At 40.4% G+C, this 24319-nt stretch overlaps 1 pseudogene; it reads right to left on the reverse strand.

Moving 5' to 3' along the window:
- Nucleotides 1–16280: 16280 nt before the first annotated feature.
- LOC103215145 (small ribosomal subunit protein eS4, X isoform-like) lies at nucleotides 16281–17161 on the reverse strand (annotated as a pseudogene).
- Between the last annotated feature and the right edge of the window lie 7158 nt (nucleotides 17162–24319).

Genomic DNA, 24319 nt, shown 5'->3' on the forward strand with positions numbered 1-24319 from the left:
CTGAGTAGCTGGGACTATAGGCACCTGCCACCATGCTCAGCTAGTGTGTGTGTGTGTGTGTTTTAGTAGAGATGGGGTTTCACAATGTTGACCAGGGTGGTCTCAAACTCCTCACCTCAGGTGATCTGCCTGCCTTGGCTTCCCAAAGTGCTGCGATTACAGGCATGAGCTACCACACTCAGCTGAATTATGGTGTATTATTATTATTATTTTTTAGACAGAGTCTCACTTTGTCACCCAGGCTGGAGTCCAGTGGCGCAATCTTGGCTTACTACAACCTCTTCCTCCCGGGTTCAAGCGATTCTTGTGCCTCAGCCACCTGAGTAGCTGGGACTAAAGGCACGTGCCATCATGCCCGGCTACTTTTCTGTGTTTTTAGTAGAGATGGGGTTTCAGCTTGTTGACCAGGCTGGTCTCTTAACTCCTGACCTCAGGTGATCAGTCCCCCTAGACCTCCCGAACTGCTGGAATTACAGGCATGAGCCACTGCACCTATCCTGGAGCATAGTTAGAATCCAGTGGAGAGACTCTAAGAACCATGGTAAAACTACAGGAGCTGATAACCAGAATAACCAGTTTAGAGAGGAACAAAACTGACCTGATAGAGCTGAAAAACACAACACAAGACATTTACTATGCAGTCACAAGTATCAGTAACAGAATAGGCCAAGTGCAGAAAAGAATCTCAGCTTGAAGACTATCTTTCTGAAATAAAACAGGCAGACAAGAATAAAGAAAAGAGAGTGAAAAGGAACTAATAAAACTCCGAGAAATATGAGATTATGTAAAAAGACATCCTGTGACTGGGGTACCTGAAAGAGAGGGGGAGAATGGAACCAAGTTGGAAAACACACTTCAGGATATCATCCAGGAGAACTTCCCCAACCTAGCAAGACAGGCCAATATTCAAATTCAGGAAATCCAGAGAACCCCAGTAAGATACTTTACAAGAAAACCCCAAAACATACCATCATCACATTTGCCAAGGTCAAAATGAAAGAAGAAGTGTTAAGGGTAGCCAGAGAGGCCAGGTCACCTAAAAAAGTAAGCCCATCAGACTAACAGCACATCTCTTAGTGGAAACCCAACAAGCCAGAAGAGATTGGGGGCCAATATTCAACATTCTTAAAGAAAAGAGTTACCAGCCCAGAATTTCATATTTGGCCAAACTAAGCTTCATAAATGAAAGAGAAATAAGCTCCTTTTCAGACAAGCAAATGCTGAGCGAATACATCTCCACCAAGCCTGCCTTGCAAGAGCTCCTGAAGGAAGTACTAGATGTGGAAAGGAAAAACCATTAACAGCCACTTTAAAAGCACACTGAAGTATACACATCAGTGACACTATGAAGGAACCACATAAACAAGTCTGCAAAATAACCAGTTAGCATCGTGATGACAGGATCAGATTCACACATAAAAAATTAACCTTAAATGTAAATGGGCTTAATGCCCCAATTAAAAGACATAAAATGGCAAACTGGATAGAGTCAAGCCCCATCAGTATTCTGTCTTCAAGAGACACATGTCACATCCAAAAACACACATATACTCAAAATAAAGGGAGGGAGGAAAAATGGAAAACAGAAAAAAGCTGGGGTCACAATCCTGGTTTCTGACAAAACAGACTTTAAACCAACAAAGATAAAAAAAAGAAGGCCATTACATAGTGGTAAAGGGTTCAATTCATCAAGAGCTAACTATCCTAAATATATATACACCCAATATAGGAGCACTCAAATTCATAAAGCAAGTTCTTAGAGACCTTCAAAGAGACTTAGATTCCCACACAGTAATAGTGGACACTTTAACACCCCACTGACAATATTAGATCATCAAGACAGAAAATAAAGATATTGAGGACCTGAACTCAGCTCTGGATCAAGTGGACCTGATAGATATCTACAGAACTCTCCATTCCAAAACAACAGAATATACATTATTCTCATCACATGGCACTTTAAAATTGATCACGTAATTGGAAGTAAAACACCCCTCAGCAAATGTGAAAGAACTGAAATCAAACTGCTCAGACCACAGCACAATCAAGTTAGAACTCAAGAAACTCAAAACCACACAACTACATGGAAATTGAACAACCTGCACCTGAATGACTCTTGAGTAAATGAAATTAAGGCAGAAATCAAGAAGTTATTTGAAACTAATGAGAACAAAGAGACAATGTACCAGAATCTCTGGGACACAGCTAAAGCAGTGTTAACGGGGAAGTTTATAGCACTAAATCCCCACAACAAAAAGATCTCAAAGCAACAACCTAACATCACAACTAAACTAGAGTCCAGGCATGGTGGCTCATGCCTGTGATCCCAGCACTTTGGGAGGCCGAGGTGGGTGGAGTGGTTGAGCTCAGGAGTTTGAGACCAGCCTGGTTAACATGGTGAAACCCTGCCTCTACTAAAATTACAAAAATCAGCTGGGCATGGTGGTGCATGCCTGTAATTCCAGCTACTTGGGAGACTGAGGCAGGAGAATTGCTTGAACCTAAGAGATGAAGGTTTCAGTGAACCAAGATTGCATCACTACACTCCAGCCTGGGCGACAGAGCGAGACTCCGTCTCAAAAAACAAACAAAAGCTAGAGAACCAATAGCAGACAAATCCCAAAGCTAGCAGGAGACAAGAAATAACCAAGATCAGAGCAGAACTGAAGGAAATAGAGACATGAAAAAAACCCTTCAAAAATTAATCCAGTTTTTTTTTTAATTAATAGACTGCTAGCTAGAATAATAAGAAAAGAGAGAACCAAATAGACACAATGAGAAATGATAAAGGGGGTATCACCACTGATCCCACAGAAATACAAACAACCATAGAGAATACTATAAATACCTCTATGCACATAAATTAGAAAATCTTGAAGAAATAGATAAATTCCTGGACATATACACCCTCCCAAGACTGAACCAGGAAGAAATTGAATTCCTGAATAGATCAAGAACAATTTCTGAAATTGAGTCACTTATAAATAGCCTACCAACCAAAATAAGCCCAGGAGCAGACGGATTTACAGCTGAATTTTAAAAGAGGTACAAAGAAGAGCTAGTACCATTTTTACTGAAACTATTTCAAGCAATTGAAAAGGAGCAACTCCTCCCTCATTTTATAAGGCCAGCATCATCCTAATTCCAAAACCTGGCAGAGATACAACAAAAAAAGAAAACTTCAGGCCAATATCCCTGATGAACATTGATGCAAAAATTCTCAATAATACTAATACTGGCAAACCAAATCCAGCAGCACATCAAAAAGCTTATCCACCATGATCAAGTTGGCTTCCTCCCCAGGATGCCAGGTTGATTCAACATATGCAAATCAATAAATGTAATTCACATAAACAGAATGAAAGACAAACCACATTATTATCTCGACACAGAAAAGGCCTTTGATAAAATTCAACATCCCTTTATGTTAAAAACTCTCAATAAGCTAGGTATTGAAGGAACATACCTCTAAATAATAAGAGCCATGTATGACAAACCCACAGCCAGTATCATACGGAATGGGCAAAAGCTGGAAGCATTCCCCTTGAAAACTGGCGTAAGACAAGGATACCCTCTCACCCCTCATATTCAACATAGTATTGGAAATTCTGACCCAAATCACAGGGTCCTGAGGCGACATTCATCCTCCTCAGTTTACGAAAACATGACGGGATTAAGAGATTAAAGTAAAGACAGGCATAGGAAATCACAAGGATATTCATTGGGGAAGTGATAAGTGTCCATGAAATCTTCACAATTTATGTTCAGAGATTATAGTAAAGACAGGTGTAAGAAATTATAAAAATTTTAATTTTGGGAACTAATAAATGTCCATGAAACCTTCACAATTTATGTTTTTCCACCACGGCTTCAGCTGGTCCTTCCATTTGGGGTCCCTGACTTCCTGCAACATGCCTGGGTAATTTTTGTATTTTTAGTAGAGATGGGGTTTCACCATCTTGGCCAGGCTGGTCTGAACTCCTGATCTCGTGATCCACCTGCCTCAGTCTCCCAAAGTGCTGAGATTACAGGCGTGAGCCACCATGCCTGGGCTTCTGTGAGTAGGTTTTAAAGTACCCAAATACTATTGTATTGGAGTCTGTCTCTTCCTTTAGATCTAGTAATGTTTGTTTTATATATCTGGGTGCTTCAGTATTGGGTGCATATATATTTAGAAATGCAGTATTCTATTGATGAATTAATTGCTCTGTCATTATATTATGATCTTCATTGTCTTTTTACTGTTGTTGTTTTACTGTCTTATCTTTTAAATAGGACATTTAATCCACTCACAGTTAGGGTTATTATTGAGATGTGAGGACTCATTCCTGAAATGAATCCTCTCCATTTTTGTTTGTGTGAGAAAGACTTTATTTCTCTTTCATTTATGAAAGCTTCCTTGGCTGGGTATAGAATTCTTGTTTGGCAGGTTTTTGTTTTATTTTCCTCTCAGCACTTTGAATATATCATCCCATTCTCTCCTGGCCTGTGAAGTTTCTGCTGATAAATCCTCTGTTACTCTGATGAAACTTCCCTTGTATGTGACTAGACACTTCTCTCTGCCTTTAACTTTTGACAGTTTGACCATAATGTGATAGGCAGAAGACCTTTTTGGGTTGTTATCTATTTGTGGGTATCTGAACTTCCTTTATCTGGATGTCTAAATGTCTTGCTATACTTGGAAAGTTTTCAGTCATTATTTTGGTAAAAGGTTTTTTATGCCATTGATCTTCTCTTCACCTTCTGGAACAAACAAATCCATATATTTGGTTGCTTTATGCTGTCCCATGTGTCATGTAGACTTTGCATTCTTTTTTATGAGGTTTTTTTTGTTTTGTTTTTGGGGGTTTTTGTTATTGTTGTTTGAGAACATTCCGTGCGCTGTTGAGAAGATTGTCTATTCTGCAGCAATTGGATGAAATGCACATATATTTATTTATTTTTTGTTTTGTTTTGCTTTTTAATTTTTTAAAAAATGAGATGGGGTCTTGCTATGTTGACCAGGCTGGTCTCGAACTCCTGGCCTCAAGTGATTCTTCCATCTCTGCCTCTTAAAGTGCTGGGATAATAGGTGTGAGCCACCATGCCTGGCCGTGTTTTTATATCCTTTTGGTTAAATGATCCCTTTATCATTATATAATGACTTTCTTGGTTTCTTTCTTTTTTTCTCCACACTGTTTTCCATAGTGGCTGTACGAGTGTATATTCCAACTAGCAGTGTAGAAGTGTTCCCTGTTCACCGCATCCATGCCAACATCCATTGGTTTTTGATTTTTTTTTTTAAATTATTATGGCCATTCTTCCAGGAGTAAAGTGGTATCACATTGTGGTTCTGATTTGCATTTCCCTGATCATTAGTGATGTTGAGCATTTTTTCATATGTTTGTTGGCCATTTGTATATCTTCTTTTGAGAATCGTCTATTCATTTCCTTAGCCCACTTTTTGATGGGATTGTTTGCTTTTTTCTTGCTGATTTGTTTGAGTTCATTGTAGATTCTGGATATTAGTTCTTTGTCAGACACATAGATTGTGAAGATTTTTCTCCCACTCTGTGGGTTATCTGTTTACTCTGCTGACTGTTCCTTTTACCATGCAAAAGCTCTTCAGTTTAATTAAGACCCAGCAATTTATCTTTGTTTTTACTGTATTTGCTTTTAGGTTCTTGGTCATGAAATCCTTTCCTAAGCCAATCTCTAGAAGGGGTTTTCCAATGTTATCTTCTAGAATTTTTATATTTTCAGGTCTTTTTTTTTTTTTTTTTTTTTTTTTTTTTTTTTTTTTTTGAGACGGAGTCTGGCTCTGTCGCCCAGGCTGGAGTGTAGTGGCCGGATCTCAGCTCACTGCAAGCTCCGCCTCCCGGGTTCACGCCATTCTCCTGCCTCAGCCTCCCGAGTAGCTGGGACTACAGGCGCTCGCCACCTCGCCCAGCTAGTTTTTTGTATTTTTTAAGTAGAGATGGGGTTTCACCGTGTTAGCCAGGATGGTCTCGATCTCCTGGCCTCGTGATCCGCCCGTCTCGGCCTCCCAAAGTGCTGGGATTACAGGCTTGAGCCACCGCGCCCGGCCTATTTTCAGGTCTTATATTTAAGTCCTTGATCCATCTTGAGTTGATTTTTGTATAAGGTTAGAGATGAGGATCCAGTTTCATTTTCCTACATGTGACTAGCCAATTATCCCAGCACCATTTGTTGAAAGGTTGAAAACCGTTATGTTTTTGTTTGCTTTGTCAAAGATCACTTGGCTGTAAGTATTTTTTTTTTTTTTTTCTGATTTCTCTATTCTGGTCTATTGGTCTATGTGCCTTTTTAAAAATACCAGTATCATGCTGTTTTGATCGCTATGGCCTTATAGTTTGAAATCAGGTAATGTGATACCTCTAGATTTGTTTATTTTGCTTAGTCTTGCTTTGGCTATGCGGGCTCTTTTTTGTTTCCATATGAATTTTGGAATTCTTTTTTCTAATTCTGTGAAGAATGATGGTGGTATTTTGATGGGAACTGCGTTGAATTTGTAGATTGCTTTTGGCAGTATGGTCATCTTTACAATATTATTCTATCCATCCTTGAGCATGAGATGTGTTTCCATTTGTTTGTGTCATCTATGATTTCCTTCAGCATTGTTTTGCAGTTTCCCTTTGTAGAGGTCTTTCATCTCCTGGGTTAGGTATATTCCTAAGTATTTTATTTTTTGCAGCTCTTGTGAAAGGGGTTGAGTTCTTGATTTGTTTCTCAGTTTGGTTGCTGTTGGTGTATAGCAGAACCACTGATTTGTGTACATTAATTTTGTATCCAGAAACTTTGCTGAATTATTTTATTAGTTCTAGGAGTTTTTTGGAGGAATCATTAAGGTTTTCTGGGTAAACAATTATATCATCAGCAAACAGAGACAGTTTGACTTCCTCTTTACTGATTTGGATGCCCTTGATTTATTTCTCTTATCTGATTGCTCTGGCTAGCACTTCCAGTACAGTGTTGAAGAGGAGTGGTGAGAGTGGGCATCCTTGTTCCAGTTTTCAGGGGGAATGCTTTCACTTTTCCCCATTCAGTACTATGTTGGCTGTGGGTTTGTCAAAGATGTCTTTTATTACATTGAGGTATGTCCCTTGTATGCCAATTTTGCTGAGAGTTTTAATCATAAAGGGATGCTGGATTTTGTCGAATGCTTTTCCTGCATCTGTTGAAATGATTATATGATTTTTGTTTTTAATTATGTATATGTGGTGTATCACATTTATTGACTTGAGTATATTAAACCACCCCTGCATTCCTGTTATGAAACCCACTTGATCAAGGTGGATTGTCTTTTTGATATGTTGTTGGATTCTGTTAGCTAGTATTTTGTTAAGGATTTTAGCATCTATATTCGTCAGGGATATTGGTCTGTAGTTTTCTTTTTTGGTGATGTCCTTTCTTGGTTTTGGTATTAGGGTGATACTGGCTTCATAGAATGACTTAGGAGGGTTCCTCTTTCTCTGTCTTGTGGAATAGTGTCAATAGGATTGATGCCAATTCTTCTTTGAATGTTTGGTAGAATTCTGCTGTGAATCTGTCTGGTCCTGGACTTTTTTTTTGTGGATAATTTTTAAATTACCATTTCAATCTTGCTGCTTATTACTGGTCTGTTCAGGATATCTAATTCTTCCTGATATAAGGTAGGAAGGTTGTATCTTTCCAGGAATTTATGCATTTCTTCTAGGTTTTCTAGTTTATGTGCATTGAGGTGTTCATAGTAGCCTTGAATGATCTTTTGTATTTCTGTGGTATCAGTTGTAATATCTCCTGTTTCATTTCTTATTGAACTTATTTGCATTTTCTCTCTTCTTTTCTTAGTTAATCTTGCTTATGGTCTATCAATTTTATTTATCTTTTCAATGAACCATGTTTTTGTTTCATTTATTGTTTGTATTGTTTTTTGTTTTAATTTCACTTAGTTCTGCTTTGATCTTGGTTATTTCCTTTCTCCTGCTAGGTTTGGATTTGGTTTATTCTTGTTTCTCTAACTCCTTGAGGTGTTACCTTAGATTGTCTGTGCTCTTTCAGACAATTTGATGTAGGCCTTTAGGGCTATGAACTTTCCTCTTAGCACTGCCTTTGCTGTATCCCAGAGGTTTTGATAGGTTTTGTCAGTATGTCATTCAGTTCGAAGAATTCTTTAATTTCAATCTTGATTTCATTTTTGACCCAATGATCACTCAGGAGCAGGTTTTTAATTTCAAACTGGTCACCTTCCATCCCCCCTGCCCCCCGCCCCAGAGCACTATTCTACCTGCAAATGATCAAAGTTAGTTTTAGAACCACATGAGTAAACAAGCTATTTAGATAAACTACTCTACATTCCTGTTAATTACCCTTGCTATAGCTCAAAGAGGATTAGGCTGCCATCAGCCGTAACTCTATCCTGAAGCTTTTGCAAAAACTTTTTGGCCTTCCAAGAAGGTTTGTGTTTTATTTTATAATTTTCCCCACCATTCTGACTGAACACCTACATCTCTCCCTTTTCTGTTTTCTGCATCAGGTCTTATGGATTGGAGAGTGCAGATTTATGCAGCAACAGGTTTGTCAGGAGTGGCAGTCATTGCTCTTTTTCTGGCTTTGCATCCTAGAATTAGTAAATAGCATAAGACAATCATGAGTATAATTAGCAACATTTTTTCTAGTCAAAGAGTGACCCCCAGGGGTGGGGATCTAAACAGGAGAGATGATCTTGCACACCCTTCCATATGGCTGTTTGTTGGGTGTGTAGATCTACAGTGTGAAGGGATTCTAAAATTTTAGTTTTAAGTTGCTTTACGTCTGCTGTTAAATTATCATGAAAGGTTCCCCAGAGGTGTTGTTTCACCTCATCCCAACTGTGCATTGATTGATTCCATGGTAGAGAAGTGACTCAGATATGCTTATGCTCCCAGCTGCAGTTTAATTGCTGTTGGAATGCCAGTGCATCTTGTCGCTCCCCACATATTTCAAAGCAGCCTTAAGGGCTTGCAGACATGCAAGAATTTTTTGATCTATACCCTGCTATAAGAGAAGTTCATTAGACACATTTTTGGCCAGGTTATCTACAAAGGCAACAGTTTGTACTGACTCAGTAATAGATGCCACAGCAATGCTAGCAGTTGCTAGGATGACTATGGCTGAGACTATAAAGGCCATAAGTGTAGCTATGAGTCTTCTGTGTCTGACCTGGGACAGGGCATGGTCTAAGGTGGCAAGGGCAGAGGATCTTTGCCAATCACATGTCAAATTGACTGGTATGAATGCCTCAGATTGTTTTCTTAATACCATGACACTAGTAATATTTAGATCAGATATATTGTAATTAGTGATACATGAGGCAAACCAAGCCTGTCCCTGCACCTGGGTCACAAATGTGGAGTTTTGGGGTGAAATAGAAATATTGGTTCCCATAAAGAAAACATGGATGGGTAGTGCAAATCAGCTGTAACTGATCAGTATGATGGTTATACTATTGTTGTTACTGGAATTATGATATGCTCCATGCCAGGTGTCAAGGGAAGTGCCAAGATGTCCCAGGTGCCATAAAGTGTCTTGGGGCGGCATGGACTTTACTTGGGGTCTGGGATATCCCATCCCCCCATTGACCCAAATCATAGGCAAATGGGACATGGCTATGAAACTGTGATTGATGCCTTGACAGATGAGGACATCAGTAAGGCTGCCCTGCAAATGGCTGTGGGGACTCCAGTCTAAGATGTTATCATTGCCTAACTGGAGGCTGTGGGCTTGTGCCCCGTGACAGACCTCCCAGCTAAAGTGAAATCCATTACTTTCCCAGTTTTGCCCTTTAGCACAGGAAGGAATGTTTGGGAAAGCGGCATTGATTGCGTTACCTGGTTTGAGGCTACCTGCAACTAAGGCTGTTAAGACATTTTCTTTGCCATGATGTGGCCATAATTGTGTTTGGGCAGATACACAGTAAGTGTTAGAACCTTTTTAACTTACACACAGTGGGAAGATGGTGGAGTGATATGTAGTGTTATCTGGCACCTTAGTCCAATGTGTGCCATTACTTAGGGACCCCACTGGGTGTAAATCTATCCCTCCTAGCCAAGCAGTTATGTTATTATAGGCTGGGAAGAGGGTGTCTGCCCAGGTGACAGGGCGAAAGAAAGGTAGCTCTAAGATATGAGCCAGTAGAGAGTAGCAGGTACAGGTTGCAGACAAAAGGAGAGCATAGAAAGGGTCAATACCCTACGTGAGTTGCAATGTACAACAGAGAGCATAGCAAGGAACAAATTATCTAAAGTAAATGGTGTTTGTGTCCGGAGCAGAATTTGTTCAGTCTCCTGAGTCATTCTCTTCAGCATCCCCCAGGTGACGTCTGGGGCTTGTGTCATCCACGGAAGCCTCATCGTCTGGGGCTGCAGATCCTGCAGGGTCAGTTCCTTCATCTCTGATACCGGGTTGGGTCCTAGCCATGCCATGGTATGGTTTAATGCATCATGCTGGAATCCAAACAGGACCTGAGGAGGTGTGGACACAAGCATACCCTCTTCCCCACATTAACAATTCATTTGGACCACACCATTCATTACTGTTTACATCTTTCCATAAAACTGCAGGTTTTATGTCTTGAGAGGTTTTAGCAAAGTGTTTTTCTACTGCTGATTGAAATTTGTCATCTAAATTTAGAAAATTAAGGGTAAATAAGGCTTGTGCCAATAGTGTTGGAGGGTCTTTACTCATACTTCCCCTTTCTGGCTGTTTTCTGAGCATATTTTTAAGGGTGGAGTGGGCACGTTCTACTATGGCTTGTCCTTGGGGTTATATGGGTTGCCTGTGGAATGTTGGATATTCCACGTGTGACAAAATTGTTGAAATTGTGAGCTGGCATAAGCTGGACCATTTTCGGTTTTAATTTTTTAATTTTTGTGGGCTGCCCCATAAATGCAAAAGTTAAAAGATGTTTAATGACATACCGAGGGGTGTTTGCACTAATTAGATGAGTGTTGGTATCAACGGATACATGTACATATCTAAGTTTTCCAAATGCAGGGACACGTGTAACGTCTGTTTGCCATAACTGATGAAGTTCTAATCCTCTAGGGTTAACACCTGTGGAAGAAGGCCAGTGAGCTGGCAATCTGGGCATTGTAGGATAATTTGTTTAGCCAGCCTCTGGGTAAGTTCAAATTGTTTAGATAAGTTTCTTCAATTTTGGTGGAAAAATTGATGCGATTGGGTGGCTTGGTCAAGCAGTGATGTCATAACTTATAGGTCTTGTTCATTGCCATAAGCCACTGGGCCAGGCAGAAAGCTGTGGGCTCGAATGTGTGTGATAAAAATAGGATGTGTACATTGATCTAGCAATTGCTGAAGTCGAAGAAGAAGAGCACACAGGGTGGGCTCGAGAGTGGACTTAATTAAGGCTGTTTCAGGGTTCTGCAATAAATAGTGTAAGCCAAGTCATTTACAGTATTTATGGGCTGAGTGGAAAAAGTTTCCTGATATTGGAAAAAGGCCAATATCAGGGCCCCAATCTCAGCTCTCTGAGTACTAGTAAACCCAGATCAAGTGATTGAATTATGTGGTCTCCACCAGACTGCCGCTTTTCCATGTTTACCAGAGCCATCAGTAAACATCAGTAAACAGTGTTAAAGCATTAGATATGGGGGAGTGAACTATTTTTGTGGGCAAGATTACCAGGGTATGAGATAAGAAATAAAGGAGTTTATCAGCAGGAAGTATGTGCCCTATTTGTCCTGTGTAATCAGAGAAAGCTATTTGCAGATCGATAGATACTGGCAATACTGCTTCAAATTTCTTCTTACTTAAAGGAATCCTGATGGCATCAGGGTCATAACCTAGTAACTGATTGCATGAATAAGTAACTTTATTTATAGTCAGTTACTTTAGTAAGTAACTTACTTTAGTAAGTAACTGACTATAGGAAGATAGCGTTTTAGTCCTGGTATGTCAGCAAAAAACCCATTCTAGGAAGCGTAGCCCGGGGCCACCTGTCCTATTAACCCCGTAGGGGAGTGTTTGGTAAGAAAGATAAACAATTAGATTGAATAGCGTCAATGCAATCTAGCTGCCTCTGAGAGATGGCTTGTTCTATTTCCTCGATTTCCCTTTTTGCTGCAGGGGTTAAATATCTGGTAGAATCCAGGGCTGGATTGCCTTTTAAGATAGAAAACAGGTTTTGTAGTTTATCAGTAGGAATCCCCAAAGTGGAGTGGAGCCAGTTAATATCGCACAGTAATTTCTGATAATCATTTAAGGTGTGTAAGTTGCTAGTATTTAATTTAACCTTCTGAGGTCTTACTGACAAGAAAGTTAGTATGTACCCAAGATATTTCCAAGGAGAGGACATTTGTACTGTTTCAGGTACAATGATTAAATCTCTTAGCTGTGTATTCTTTACGACAGAGGACTATAAATTTAAAAGTATTGGCTCTGTTGGGGCTGCTAGTAGAAAATCATCCATAAAATGAATAATCTTGCAATCAGGAAATTCTTTTCTACTAGGGAGCAAGGCTTGATTTACATGATACTGACACATGGTAGGACTATTTATCATTCCATGAGGAAGCACTTTCCAATGAAATTGACAAGCTGGCTTTTCTTTATTGATAGCTGGTATTATAAATGCGAATTTTTCTCTGTCCTGTTCTGCTAGGGGAATCATATGAAAACAATCTTTTAAGTCAATAATGATTATAGGCCAATCTTGAGGAATTGCCGTGGGGGAAGGGAGTCCCTGCTGAAGGGGTCCCATAGGTTGCAAATTAGCATTAATAGCACGTAGGTCATGCAAAAGTCTTCATTTCCCAGACTTTTTGGGAATGACAAAAAAGGGTGAATTCCAAGGGCTGTTAGATAATTCGACATGCCCAGCTTTCAGTTACTCCTCAACTAATTCATGGGCCATCTGTAATTTCTTTCCCTTCAGAGGCCACTGTTCTACCCAAATCGGATCTTGAGGGAGCCACGTCAGGGGTAGGGGAGGAATAATAACAGTGGCCATTGTTAGAAAGGGGTCTGCAGAGTAACCCCCCATTGGGCTAATAGGTCCCATCCCCAAAGATTAACAGGGATGGGCATGATTAGAGGTTGTATAACTACCTTTCTTCCTTCTGAATCACAGCATGTTAGGGGATGTGTGCTCTGCCTGGCTGTGTGTGCCTCCATGGTGCTGACAATTTTCTGTTTCTTAGTGACCCAAAGCCAAGTTTCTGACAAATTTTGATCACTAATGATTGAAATGTCCACCCCTGTGTCCAATAAGCCAGTAAAATTCTTATTTCCAATTTTTTCATGGGTCCCTGATCAGTGATTAATTGATTCCAGTATACTCCTGTGTCTCCTGTGCTCCCAAAACTTCCCTTTCCCCTTTCCTTTCCATAGGCATTGGGGACCCAGTGTGATAAAATCAGTAACTGAGCTATCTTTGACCCGGGGGAAGAATATGCATACCTTTACAGTCCATCATAACCAATATCTCCCCCTGATAATCACTATCAATTACCACGGTTAGCACATTAATTCCTTTACTGGATAGGCTAGACCACCCCAGGACTAATCCCAGAGGCAGCGGACCCCAGATCCCAGTTGCAACCCTTTTAAGGTCTTTTCTTTCTTTTAGCACTAATTCGTTGGGGCAGAGTAAGTCCAGTCCTGTGTTCCCAGTGGTGGCTGCTCTGAGAAAGAGGACTGTGGGCTTCCCATCTGACCGAGGAAAGCTGCTGGCATTGCCCCAGCTGGGAGTGGGGCCTGGGGCTGGCCCCTCATGAAATTGCCTGACTGGTTTTTTATGGGGTTGGTGTTTTTTATCAAATTTAGACCTGCAATGTTTTGCCCAATGTTTCCCCTTCCTACATCGGGGACATATAGAAGGGGGTTCTTTTCCTGAGTTACTGTGGTCTCTACTATGGGGGCATTCCCTCTTTATATGACCTGGCTCTCCGCATAGAAAACAATTCTATGGAGACCTTAATGCCATAGTCAATATTTTGGCTTTGTGTGTCTGGGTTCCTACCAGCTGACACGCTCATATAAGCTCCCCGACTGTGGCTGCCTTTCCTCTGATTGCCTGCGGGCAAACCACATTAAGTTTCAAAAGTCAATTGCAACAATAAGATATCAGCAGCTTGGGTGTGGCTAATTTGTCTCTTAATTGCCTGGATTAACCAATTGATAAACTCAACAAATGGCTCCCGAGGCCCTTGTAGAACATTTACGAAAGATCCCTGTTGAACTCCGCTTTTGGGAATTCGGTCCCAAGCCCTGAGAGCGCACACAGACACTTGAGCATAGGCCTGGGGATCAAAATCTAGTTGTTGTACATTGGCATGAGGACCCCTCCCCTGGAGCATATCAGTTGTTATGTCTTACCCGGCTGCCTGATTCTGGTTGGCTTGTTCGCACCACTCATTGTATTCTGCCTTCCAGAGGAGGTATTGGCTAGGCTCCAAAGTTGTTTTAGCTAGCATTGACCAGTCCCAGGGGGTCATACGGAAGTGGCCTTTCAAGGCCTCAATCATTCCTTTCATAAATGGGCTAGCGGCTCCATTTTCTTTAATGCTTTTTCTTAGCTCTTTATAAGCGTTAAAAGAAACGAGTTTATGTACCTGGTTGCTGTGTCGTTCTTGCATTACTGGGCAGGCTAAAAGCTCCCCCTCTAATGCTGCTTGCTTAAGACAAGGCCCCGTAGCTGGAATGTGTTTCTTGTCTTTTTTCCTGCTTATTGGAGGAGGGGGCTCAGGCAAAACCTCCATTTCCTCTTTGTTATTTTGGCCTGGTGATAGTGGGGCTGAGGGAAAAGGAGGCAGCAAGGCAGGTGATATTTCCTCCTCCTTCCCCTTTTTAGGCTTTTCTGTGTATAATGGGACCAAAGCCGTCCTTACTAGAGCCCATAGTGTTAAAGATGATGCTGGGACCTGTTGCCCTTGTGCATAATGCTGTTTAAGATTTCTCCCTACTTGTTCCCCGAGTTCTACATGTAGCATGCCTTCTTTCGGGAGCCATGGATTATGGTTTACTACAGTTTGCATTAGGTCTCTTAACTGAGCCTGGGAAACTGAGGCTCCACTAGCCTTAAGCAGCTGTTTCAACACTTTTATATACTGTTTCTGATGAGCTGATAACTGTTGTCCCATGATGAAACCTCAGCCTGAATAATCTCCCCTGAACTTGGAGATCCCAAGTGGGTACCAATGACTTACTGATTACTCACTGACTACATGGTCCTTTTCACTTTTGTTTTCGAGGGGTCTGTCGTGCTTCCTTCACAGTGTTGGTCACATCGGGGTCACCACCTGTGGGGGTCTGTCCTGCAGACCCTGACTCAACGATGGATGAATACGTACACTGACACAGATATTATGCTTGTCATTCCAGCTGAGGGTTCAGGCCACTTTCAGACTCTAAGAAGGGTGCTGTCACTCTCTGGCCCTCCCAGCATTTATTCATTACATATTAAATGACAAAAGTCTCAGGTAAACACCATTAGAGGGTAATCAACCTGGTAGCCTTCCTCCACTCCCCTCCCTACAGAGCACTATGCTGCCTGCAGATGATCAAAGGTTAGTTTTAGAACCACATGAGTAAACAAGCTATTAGATAAACTACTCTACATTCCTATGTTAATTACCCTTGCTATAACTCAAAGAGGATTAGGCTGCCTTCAGCCATAACTCTATCCTGAAGCTTTTGCAAAAACCTTTTGGCCTTCCAAGAAGGTTTGTGTTTTATTTTATAATTTTCCCTACCATCTTGACTGAACTCCTAGAGATTTCCAGTTTTATTCCACTGTGGTCTGAGAGAGTGCTTCATATAATTTCAATTTTCTTAAATTTATCGAGGCTCGTTTTGTGGCCTATCATATGGTCTATCTTGGAGAAAGTTCCATGTGCTGTTGAATAGAATGTGTATTCTGCGATTGTTGCATGGAATGTTCTGTATGTATCTCTTAAGTCCATTTGTTCCAGGGTATAGTTTAAATCCATTGTTTCTTTGTTAACTGTCTTGATGACCTGTCTAGTGCTGTCAGTGGAGTATTGAAGTCCCCACTATTATTGTGTTGCTGTCTGTCTCATTTCTTAGGTCTATTAGTAATTATTTTATAAATTTGGGAGCTCCAGTGTTAGGTGCATATATGTTTAGGATTGTGATATTTTCCTGTTGGACATGTCCTTTTATCATTAAATAATGTCCCTCTTTGTCCTTTTAAACTGCTGTTGCTTTTTTTTTTTCCTGTTAATCATGCCACATTATTTTAAATTATATACAAAGATTTAACATGTCACCCAAGGACCATTTCACCCACTGCTCTATTTGGCCCCCAGTCTTTTGTCTCTCTCTTCAGCAATAGTGAGACAGATACCATTTCCTCGGGGAAGAGAAATCCATGGTTTGTTGCCCTTGCCAATTACAAAAATGTTGGAAAGTTGAGTGGCAAAGCTGGTGCCATTGACATCTTTCACGTGAACCATGTCAAAAGATCCAGGGTGCCTCTCTCTGTTGGTGATCATACCAATTCTTCCCGGGATAGCACCTCCAGTCACCACACATAGGTTACCAGTGTACCAGTGTCAAACTTGATGAAACCAGCAATCTTGCCAGTCTCCAAATCAATCTGAATAGTATCATTTACCTTGATGAGGGGATCAGGGTAGTGGATGCTGGGAGCATCACGAGTCACCAGATGAGGGATTTCTTTTGTGCCCGCAAAGATTTTTCTCACTTTGCCCCATTTGTACTTAGCTTCCTCAGGTGTATAACGATGTACAGCAAAGTGATCCTTGGTGTCATAGGTCAGATGGAAATTATCTCCCATCTTGTCAATGCTGATGACATCCATGAATCCAGCAGGGTAGGTTATATCAGTTCGGAACTTGCCATCAACCTTAATGAACCCCTGCATGCAAATCTTTACTTCATCTCCTGTCAGGGCATTCTTAAGTCTGTTCCTTAGGAAAATGATGAGGGGGAGACACTCTCTCAACTTGTGATGGCTGGTGGATGGACAAGGAGCAAACACACTGGTTAATTTATCCAGCATCCAATGTTTTGGAGCTGCTACCCACTTCAGATGCTTCTTGGGACCACAAGCCATGGCTGCATTAGACAAAGAAAGAGGACCTCTCTCTTCCAGTGTGCGTAGAAATTCTAAACTGCTGTTACTTTAAAGTTGGTTTTGTCTGATATAAGAATAGCTATTCCTTCTTACTTTTGGTGTCCATTTGCATGAAATGTCTTTTTCCATCCCTTTACCTTAAGTTTATATGAGTCCTTATGTGTTAGATGAATCTCTTGAAGGTAGCAGGTGGTTGGTTGGTGGATTCTTATCCATTCTGCCATTCTGTATCTTTTTTTTTTTTTTACATGGAGTCTCGCTCTGTTGCCCAGGTTGGAGTGCAATGGCATGATCTCAGCTCACTGCAACCTCCGCCTCCCGGGTTCAAGCAATTCTCCTGCCTCAGCCTCCTGAGTAGCTGGGATTACAGGTGTGTGCCACTACAACTGACTAATTTTTGTATTTTTAGTAGAGATGGGGTTTCACTATGTTGGTCAGGCTGGTCTCAAATTCCTGACCTCGTAACCCGCCCAACTCAGCCTCCCAAAGTGCTGGGATTACAGGTGTGAGCCACTACACCTGGCCCATTCTGTTTCTTTTAAGTGGAGCATTTAGGCCATTTACATTCACTGTTAGTATTGCAATGTGAGATACTATTCCATTCATTGTGTTATTTGTTGCTTGTATACCATGGGTTTTTCTTTTTGTTTTTTAAGTTGTATATTTGTTTTATAGGTCCTGTGAGATTTATGCTTTTAAGAGGTTCTGTTTTGATCTGTTTGCCGGATTTGTTTCAACATTTAGAGCTCCTTTTAGCTATTCTTTATATATATATATAATTATATACATGTATACATGTATATAATTATTGTTATTATACTTTAAGTTTTAGGGTACATGTGCACAATGTGCAGATTTGCTACATATGTATACATGTGCCATGTTGGTGTGCTGCACCCATTAACTCTTCATTTACATTAGGTATATCTCCTAATGCTATCCCTACCCCTTCCCAACCCCATGATAGGTCCTGGGGTGTGTTGTTCCCCATCCCATGTCCAAGTGTTCTCATTGTTCAGTTCCCCCTATGAGTGAGAACATGCAGTGTTTGGTTTTCTGTCCTTGGAATAGTTTGCTGAGAATGATGGTTTCCAGCTTCATCCATGTCCCTACAAAGGACATGAACTCATCCTTTTTTATGGCTGCATAGTATTCCATGGTGTATATGTGCCACATTTTCTTAATCCAGTCTATCATTGATGGACATTTGGGTTGGTTCCAAGTCTGCTATTGTGAATAGTGCCGCAATAAACATATGTGTGCATGTGTCTTTATAGCAGCATGATTTATAATCCTTTGGGTATATACCCAGTAATGGGATGGCTGGGTCAAATGGTATTTCTAGTTCCAGATCCTTGAGGAATCACCACACTGTCTTCCACCATGGTTGAACTAGTTTACAGCCCCACCAACAGTGTAAAATTTTTCCTGTTTCTCCACATCCTCTCCAGCACGTGTTGTTTCCTGACTTTTTAATGATTGCCATTCTAACTGGTGTGAAATGGTATCTCATTGTGGTTTTGATTTGCATTTCTCTAATGGCCAGTGATGACGAACATTTTTTCATGTTGGCTGCATAAATGTCTTCTTTTGAGAAGTGTCTGTTCATATCCTTCGCCCACTTTTTGATGGGGTTGTTTGATTTTTTTTCTTATAAATTTGTTTAAGTTCTTTGTAGATTCTGGATATTAGCCCTTTGTCAGATGGGTAGATTGCAAAAATTTTCTCCCATTCTGTAGGTTGACTGTTCACTCTGATGGTAGTTTCTTTTGCTGTGCAGAAGCTCTTTAGTTTAATTAGATCCCATCTGTCAATTCTGGCTTTTGTTGCCATTGCTTTTGGTGTTTTAGACATGAAGTCCTTGCCCATGCCTATGTCCTGAATGGTATTGTCTAGGTTTTCTTCTAGGGTTTTTATGGTTTTAGGTCTAACATTTAAGTATTTAATCCATCTTGAATTAATTTTTGTATAAGGTGTAAGGAAGGGATCCAGTTTCTTAGCTGTTCTTGTAATGGTAGCTTGGTAGTGGTGAATTCTCTCAGCATTTGCTTGCCTGGAAAAGACTATCTTTCCGTCATATATGAAGCTCAGTTTCACTGGATACAGAATTCTTGGCTGCTAATTGTTTTGTTTGAGGAGGCTGAAAATAGGCCCCAATCCTTTCTAGCTTGCAGAATTTCTGCTGAGAAATATGCTGTTAATCTGACAGGTTTTCCTTTATAGGTTACCTGGTGCTTTTTTCTCACAGCTCTTAAGATTCTTTCCTTCATCTTAAATTTAGATAACCTGATGGCAGTGTGCCTAGGTGATGATCTTTTGCGATGAATTTCCCAGGTGTTCTTTGTGCTTCTTGTGTTTGAATATCTAGGTCTCTAGCAAGGCCAGGGAAATTTTCCTCAATTATTCCCTCAAATATGTTTTCCAAACTTTTAGATTTATCTTCTTCCTCAGGAATGCTGATTATTCTTAGGTGAATGGATTCATTTAACATAATCATAGACTTCTTAGAGGCTTTGTTCACATTTCTTATTCTTTTTTGTTTGTCTTTGTTGGATTGGGTTACTTTGAAGACATTATCTTCCAACTCTGAATTTCTTTCTTCTACTTACTCGATTCTACAGTTGAGACTTTCCAGAGCATTTTGCATTTCTATAAGTGTTTCTATTGTTTCCCTGAAGTTTTGATTATTTTTTATTTATGCTATCTATTTCATTGAATGTTTCTCCCTTTACTACTTCTATAATTTTTTTGGTTTCCTTACATTGGGCTTTGCCTTTCTTAGGTGCCTCCCTGATTGGCTCAATACCTAAACTTCTGAATTCTTTTTCAGGTAAATCAGGGATTCCTTCTTGGTTTGTGTCCATTGCTGGTGAGCTGGTATGATTTTCTGGGTGTGTTAACGAACCTTGTTATGTCATAGTACCAGTTGGTTTTCTGATTCCTTCTCATTTGGGTAGGCTCTGTCAGAGGGAAGGTCTAGGGCTGAAGGCTGTTATTCAGATTCTTTTGTCCCACAGGATGTTCCCTTGATGTAGTACTCTTCCCCTTTTCCTATGTATGTGGCTTCCTGAGAGCTGAGCTGAAGTGATTGTTATCTCTCTTCTGGATCTAGCCACCCAGCAAGTCTACCAGGCTCCAGGCTGGTACTGGGGGTTGTCTGCACAGAGTCCTGTGATATGAACTGTCTGTGGGTCTCTCAGCCAGGGATACCAGCACAATACTTGGGGTATCTCCTGGGTCCTGCAGGAGTAATCTGCTTCCTTCAGAGAGTCTGTGGGTCCCCTTGGGATTCCTGATTTAGTTCTGCAGTTGTTCTGGAGCAAAAATTAATGATTCGAGCCTCCACATGCTGCTCTGTCCATCTGAGTCGGAGCTGCAATCTAGTGCTACGGCCCGTCTGCCACGATCTGACAACTCCGCCCTTTGTTTCTTTGTAAAGTTTTTGACTTAATGTCTATTTTATCTAAGTATAGCTACTCCTGCTTTTTTCTTTTTTTGGGGGGTTTCCACGTACATGGAATTTCTCTTTCCATCCGTTCACTTTCAGTCTGTATGTCATTATAGGTGAAGTAAGTTTCTTATAGGTAACATATAGTTATGTTGTAGAAGTTATGAAGAAATTATTTTAGGCAGGTAGAGAGGAAAAACGGTCCTTGGGAAGTTTTCATTTTTTATTAAGGAGATTGTCCCTTCCTAATGGTGTCTTCCTGGTTGAAAATTAGTTGACTGTATATACTTGGGTTTACATCTGGGCTCTCTGTTTTGTTCCATTGGTCTTTGTGTGTGTTTTTATGTCACTCTCACATTGTTTTGAATTCTGGCTTTATAATGGATCTTGGGATCGGGTAGTATGATGACTCCAGCTTTGTTGTTTTGCTTAGATTTTCCTTGGCTATTTGGAGTCTTTTGTGGTTCCATACAAAAATTTTTTATTTTTTTTCTATTTGAAAAATGTCATTGGAATTTTGACAGATTGCATTGAATGTGTAGTCATCCATTTTTGAGTGGTATTTTTGCTTGATGTAAAATTTGAGGTTGACAAGTTTTTATTTCAGTATTTGGAAGATGCTGTTACATTGTCTTCTTTTTCCCATTGTTTCTAATTGGAAAGTCAGCCATTACCTCTGTTATTTCTCTACATTTAATACATTGCATGTCACTTTCTTTTTTTCTTTTTTTCTTTTGTTTTGAGATGGAGTTTCACTCTTGATGGCCAGGCTGGACTGCAATGGCGTGATCTGGGCTCACTGCAACCTCCGCCTCCCAGGTACAAGCGATTCTCCTGCCTCAGCCTCCCAAGTAGCTCGGATTACAGGCATGCACCACCATGCCCTGCTCATTTTTTTATATTTAGTAGAGACGGGCTTTCACCATGTTAGGCTGCTCGCAAACTTCTGACCTCAGGTGATCCATCTGCCTCAGCCTCCGAAAGTGCTGGGATTACAGTTGTGTGCTGCTGCGCCCTGCCAATGTCACTTTCTTCTGAGTATTTTGAGTATTTTCTATCTTTGATCTTCAGCAGTTTGACTATGATGTGTATAGGTTTGATTTCCTTTTTTTTTTTTAATTTATTTTTTTAATTATTATTATACTTTAAGTTCTAGGGTACATGTGCATAACGTGCAGGTTTGTTACATATATATACTTGTGCCATGTTGCTGTGCTGCACCCATCAACTCGTCAGCACCCATCAACTCGTCATTTACATCAGGTATAACTCCCAAGGCAATCCCTCCCCCTCCCCACTACCCCCTCCCCATGATAGGCCCCGGTGTGTGATGTTCCCCTTCCCGAGTCCAAGTGATCTCATTGTTCAGTTCCCACCTATGAGTGAGAACATGCGGTGTTTGGTTTTCTGTTCTCGTGATAGTTTGCTAAGAATGATGGTTTCCAGCTGCATCCATGTCCCTACAAAGGACACAAACTCATCCTTTTTTGTGGCTGCATAGTATTGCATGGTGTATATGTGCCACATTTTCTTAATCCAGTCTGTCACTGATGGACATTTGGGTTGATTCCAAGTTTTTGCTATTGTGAATAGTGCCGCAATAAACATACGTGTGCATGTGTCTTCATAGCAGCATGATTTATAATCCTTTGGGTATATACCCAGTAATGGGATGGCTGGGTCATATGGTACATCCAGTTCTAGATCCTTGAGGAATCGCCATACTGTTTTCCATAATGGTTGAACTAGTTTACAGTCCCACCAACAGTGTAAAAGTGTTCCTATTTCTCCACATCCTCTCCAGCACCTGTTGTTTCCTGACTTTTTAATGATTGCCATTCTAACTGGTGTGAGATGGTATCTCATTGTGGTTTTGATTTGCATTTCTCTGATGGCCAGTGATGATGAGCATTTTTTCATGTGTCTGTTGGCTGTATGAATGTCTTCTTTTGAGAAATGTCTGTTCATATCCTTTGCCCACTTTTTGATGGGACTGTTTGTTTTTTTCTTGTAAATTTGTTTGAGTTCTTTGTAGGTTCTGGATATTAGCCCTTTGTCAGATGAGTAGATTGCAAAAATTTTCTCCCATTCTGTAGGTTGCCTGTTCACTCTGATGGTAGTTTCTTTTGCTGTGCAGAAGCTCTTTAGTTTAATGAGATCCCATTTGTCAATTATGGCTTTTGCTGCCATTGCTTTTGGTGTTTTAGATGTGAAGTCTTTGCCCATGCCTATGTCCTCAATGGTACTACCTAGGTTTTCCTCTAGGGTTTTTATGGTATTAGGTCTAACATTTAAGTCTCTAATCCATCTTGAATTAATTTTCGTATAAGGAGTAAGGAAAGGATCCAGTTTCAGCTTTCTACTTATGGCTAGCCAATTATCCCAGCACCATTTATTAAATAGGGAATCCTTTCCCCATTTCTTGTTTCTCTCAGGTTTGTCAAAGATCAGATGGCTGTAGATGTGTGGTATTATTTCTGAGGAAGTACCATGCTGTTTTGGTTACTGTATCCTTGTAGTATAGTTTGAAGTCAGGTAGCGTGATGCCTCCAGCTTTGTTCTTTTGACTTAGGATTGTCTTGGAGATGCGGGCTCTTTTTTGGTTCCATATGAACTTTAAAGCAGTTTTTTCCAATTCTGTGAAGAAACTCATTGGTAGCTTGATGGGGATGGCATTGAATCTATAAATAACCTTGGGCAGTATGGCCATTTTCACGATATTGATTCTTCCTATCCATGAGCATGGTATGTTCTTCCATTTGTGTCCTCTTTTATTTCACTGAACAGTGGTTTGTAGTTCTCCTTGAAGAGGTCCTTTACATCCCTTGTAAGTTGGATTCCTAGGTATTTTATTCTCTTTGAAGCAATTGTGAATGGAAGGTCATTCTTGATTTGGCTCTCTGTTTGTCTGTTACTGGTGTATACGAATGCTTGTGATTTTTGCACATTAATTTTGTATCCTGAGACTTTGCTGAAGTTGCTTATCAGCTTAAGGAGATTTTGGGCTGAGACAATGGGATTTTCTAAATATACAATCATGTCATCTGCAAAGAGGGACAATTTGACTTCTTCTTTTCCTAACTGAATCCCCTTGATTTCTTTCTCTTGCCTGATTGCCCTAGCCAGAACTTCCAACACTATGTTGAATAGGAGTGGTGAGAGAGGGCATCCCTGTCTTGTGCCAGTTTTCAAAGGGAATTTTTCCAGTTTTTGCCCATTCAGTATGATATTGGCTGTGGGTTTGTCATAAATAGCTCTTATTATTTTGAAGTACGTTCCATCAATACCGAATTTATTGAGCATTTTTAGCATGAAGGGCTGTTGAATTTTGTCAAAAGCCTTTTCTGCATCTATTGAGATAATCATGTGGTTCTTTTCTTTGGTTCTGTTTATATGCTGGATTATGTTTATTGATTTGCAAATGTTGAACCAGCCTTGCATCCCAGGGATGAAGCCCACTTGATCATGGTGGATAAGCTTTTTGATGTGCTGCTGAATCCGGTTTGCCAGTATTTTATTGAGGATTTTTGCATCAATGTTCATCAGGGATATTGGTCTAAAATTCTCTGTTTTTGTTGTGTCTCTGCCAGGCTTTGGTATCAGGATGATGTTGGCCTCATAAACTGAGTTAGGGAGGATTCCCTCTTTTTCTATTGATTGGAATAGTTTCAGAAGGAATGGTACCAGCTCCTCCTTGTACCTCTGGTAGAATTCAGCTGTGAATCCATCTGGTCCTGGACTTTTTTTGTTGGTAGACTATTAATTATTGCCTC

The sequence above is a fragment of the Chlorocebus sabaeus genome, chromosome 4, assembly GCF_047675955.1.
Source record: "Chlorocebus sabaeus isolate Y175 chromosome 4, mChlSab1.0.hap1, whole genome shotgun sequence".
NCBI classification, from domain to species: Eukaryota; Metazoa; Chordata; class Mammalia; order Primates; family Cercopithecidae; genus Chlorocebus; species Chlorocebus sabaeus.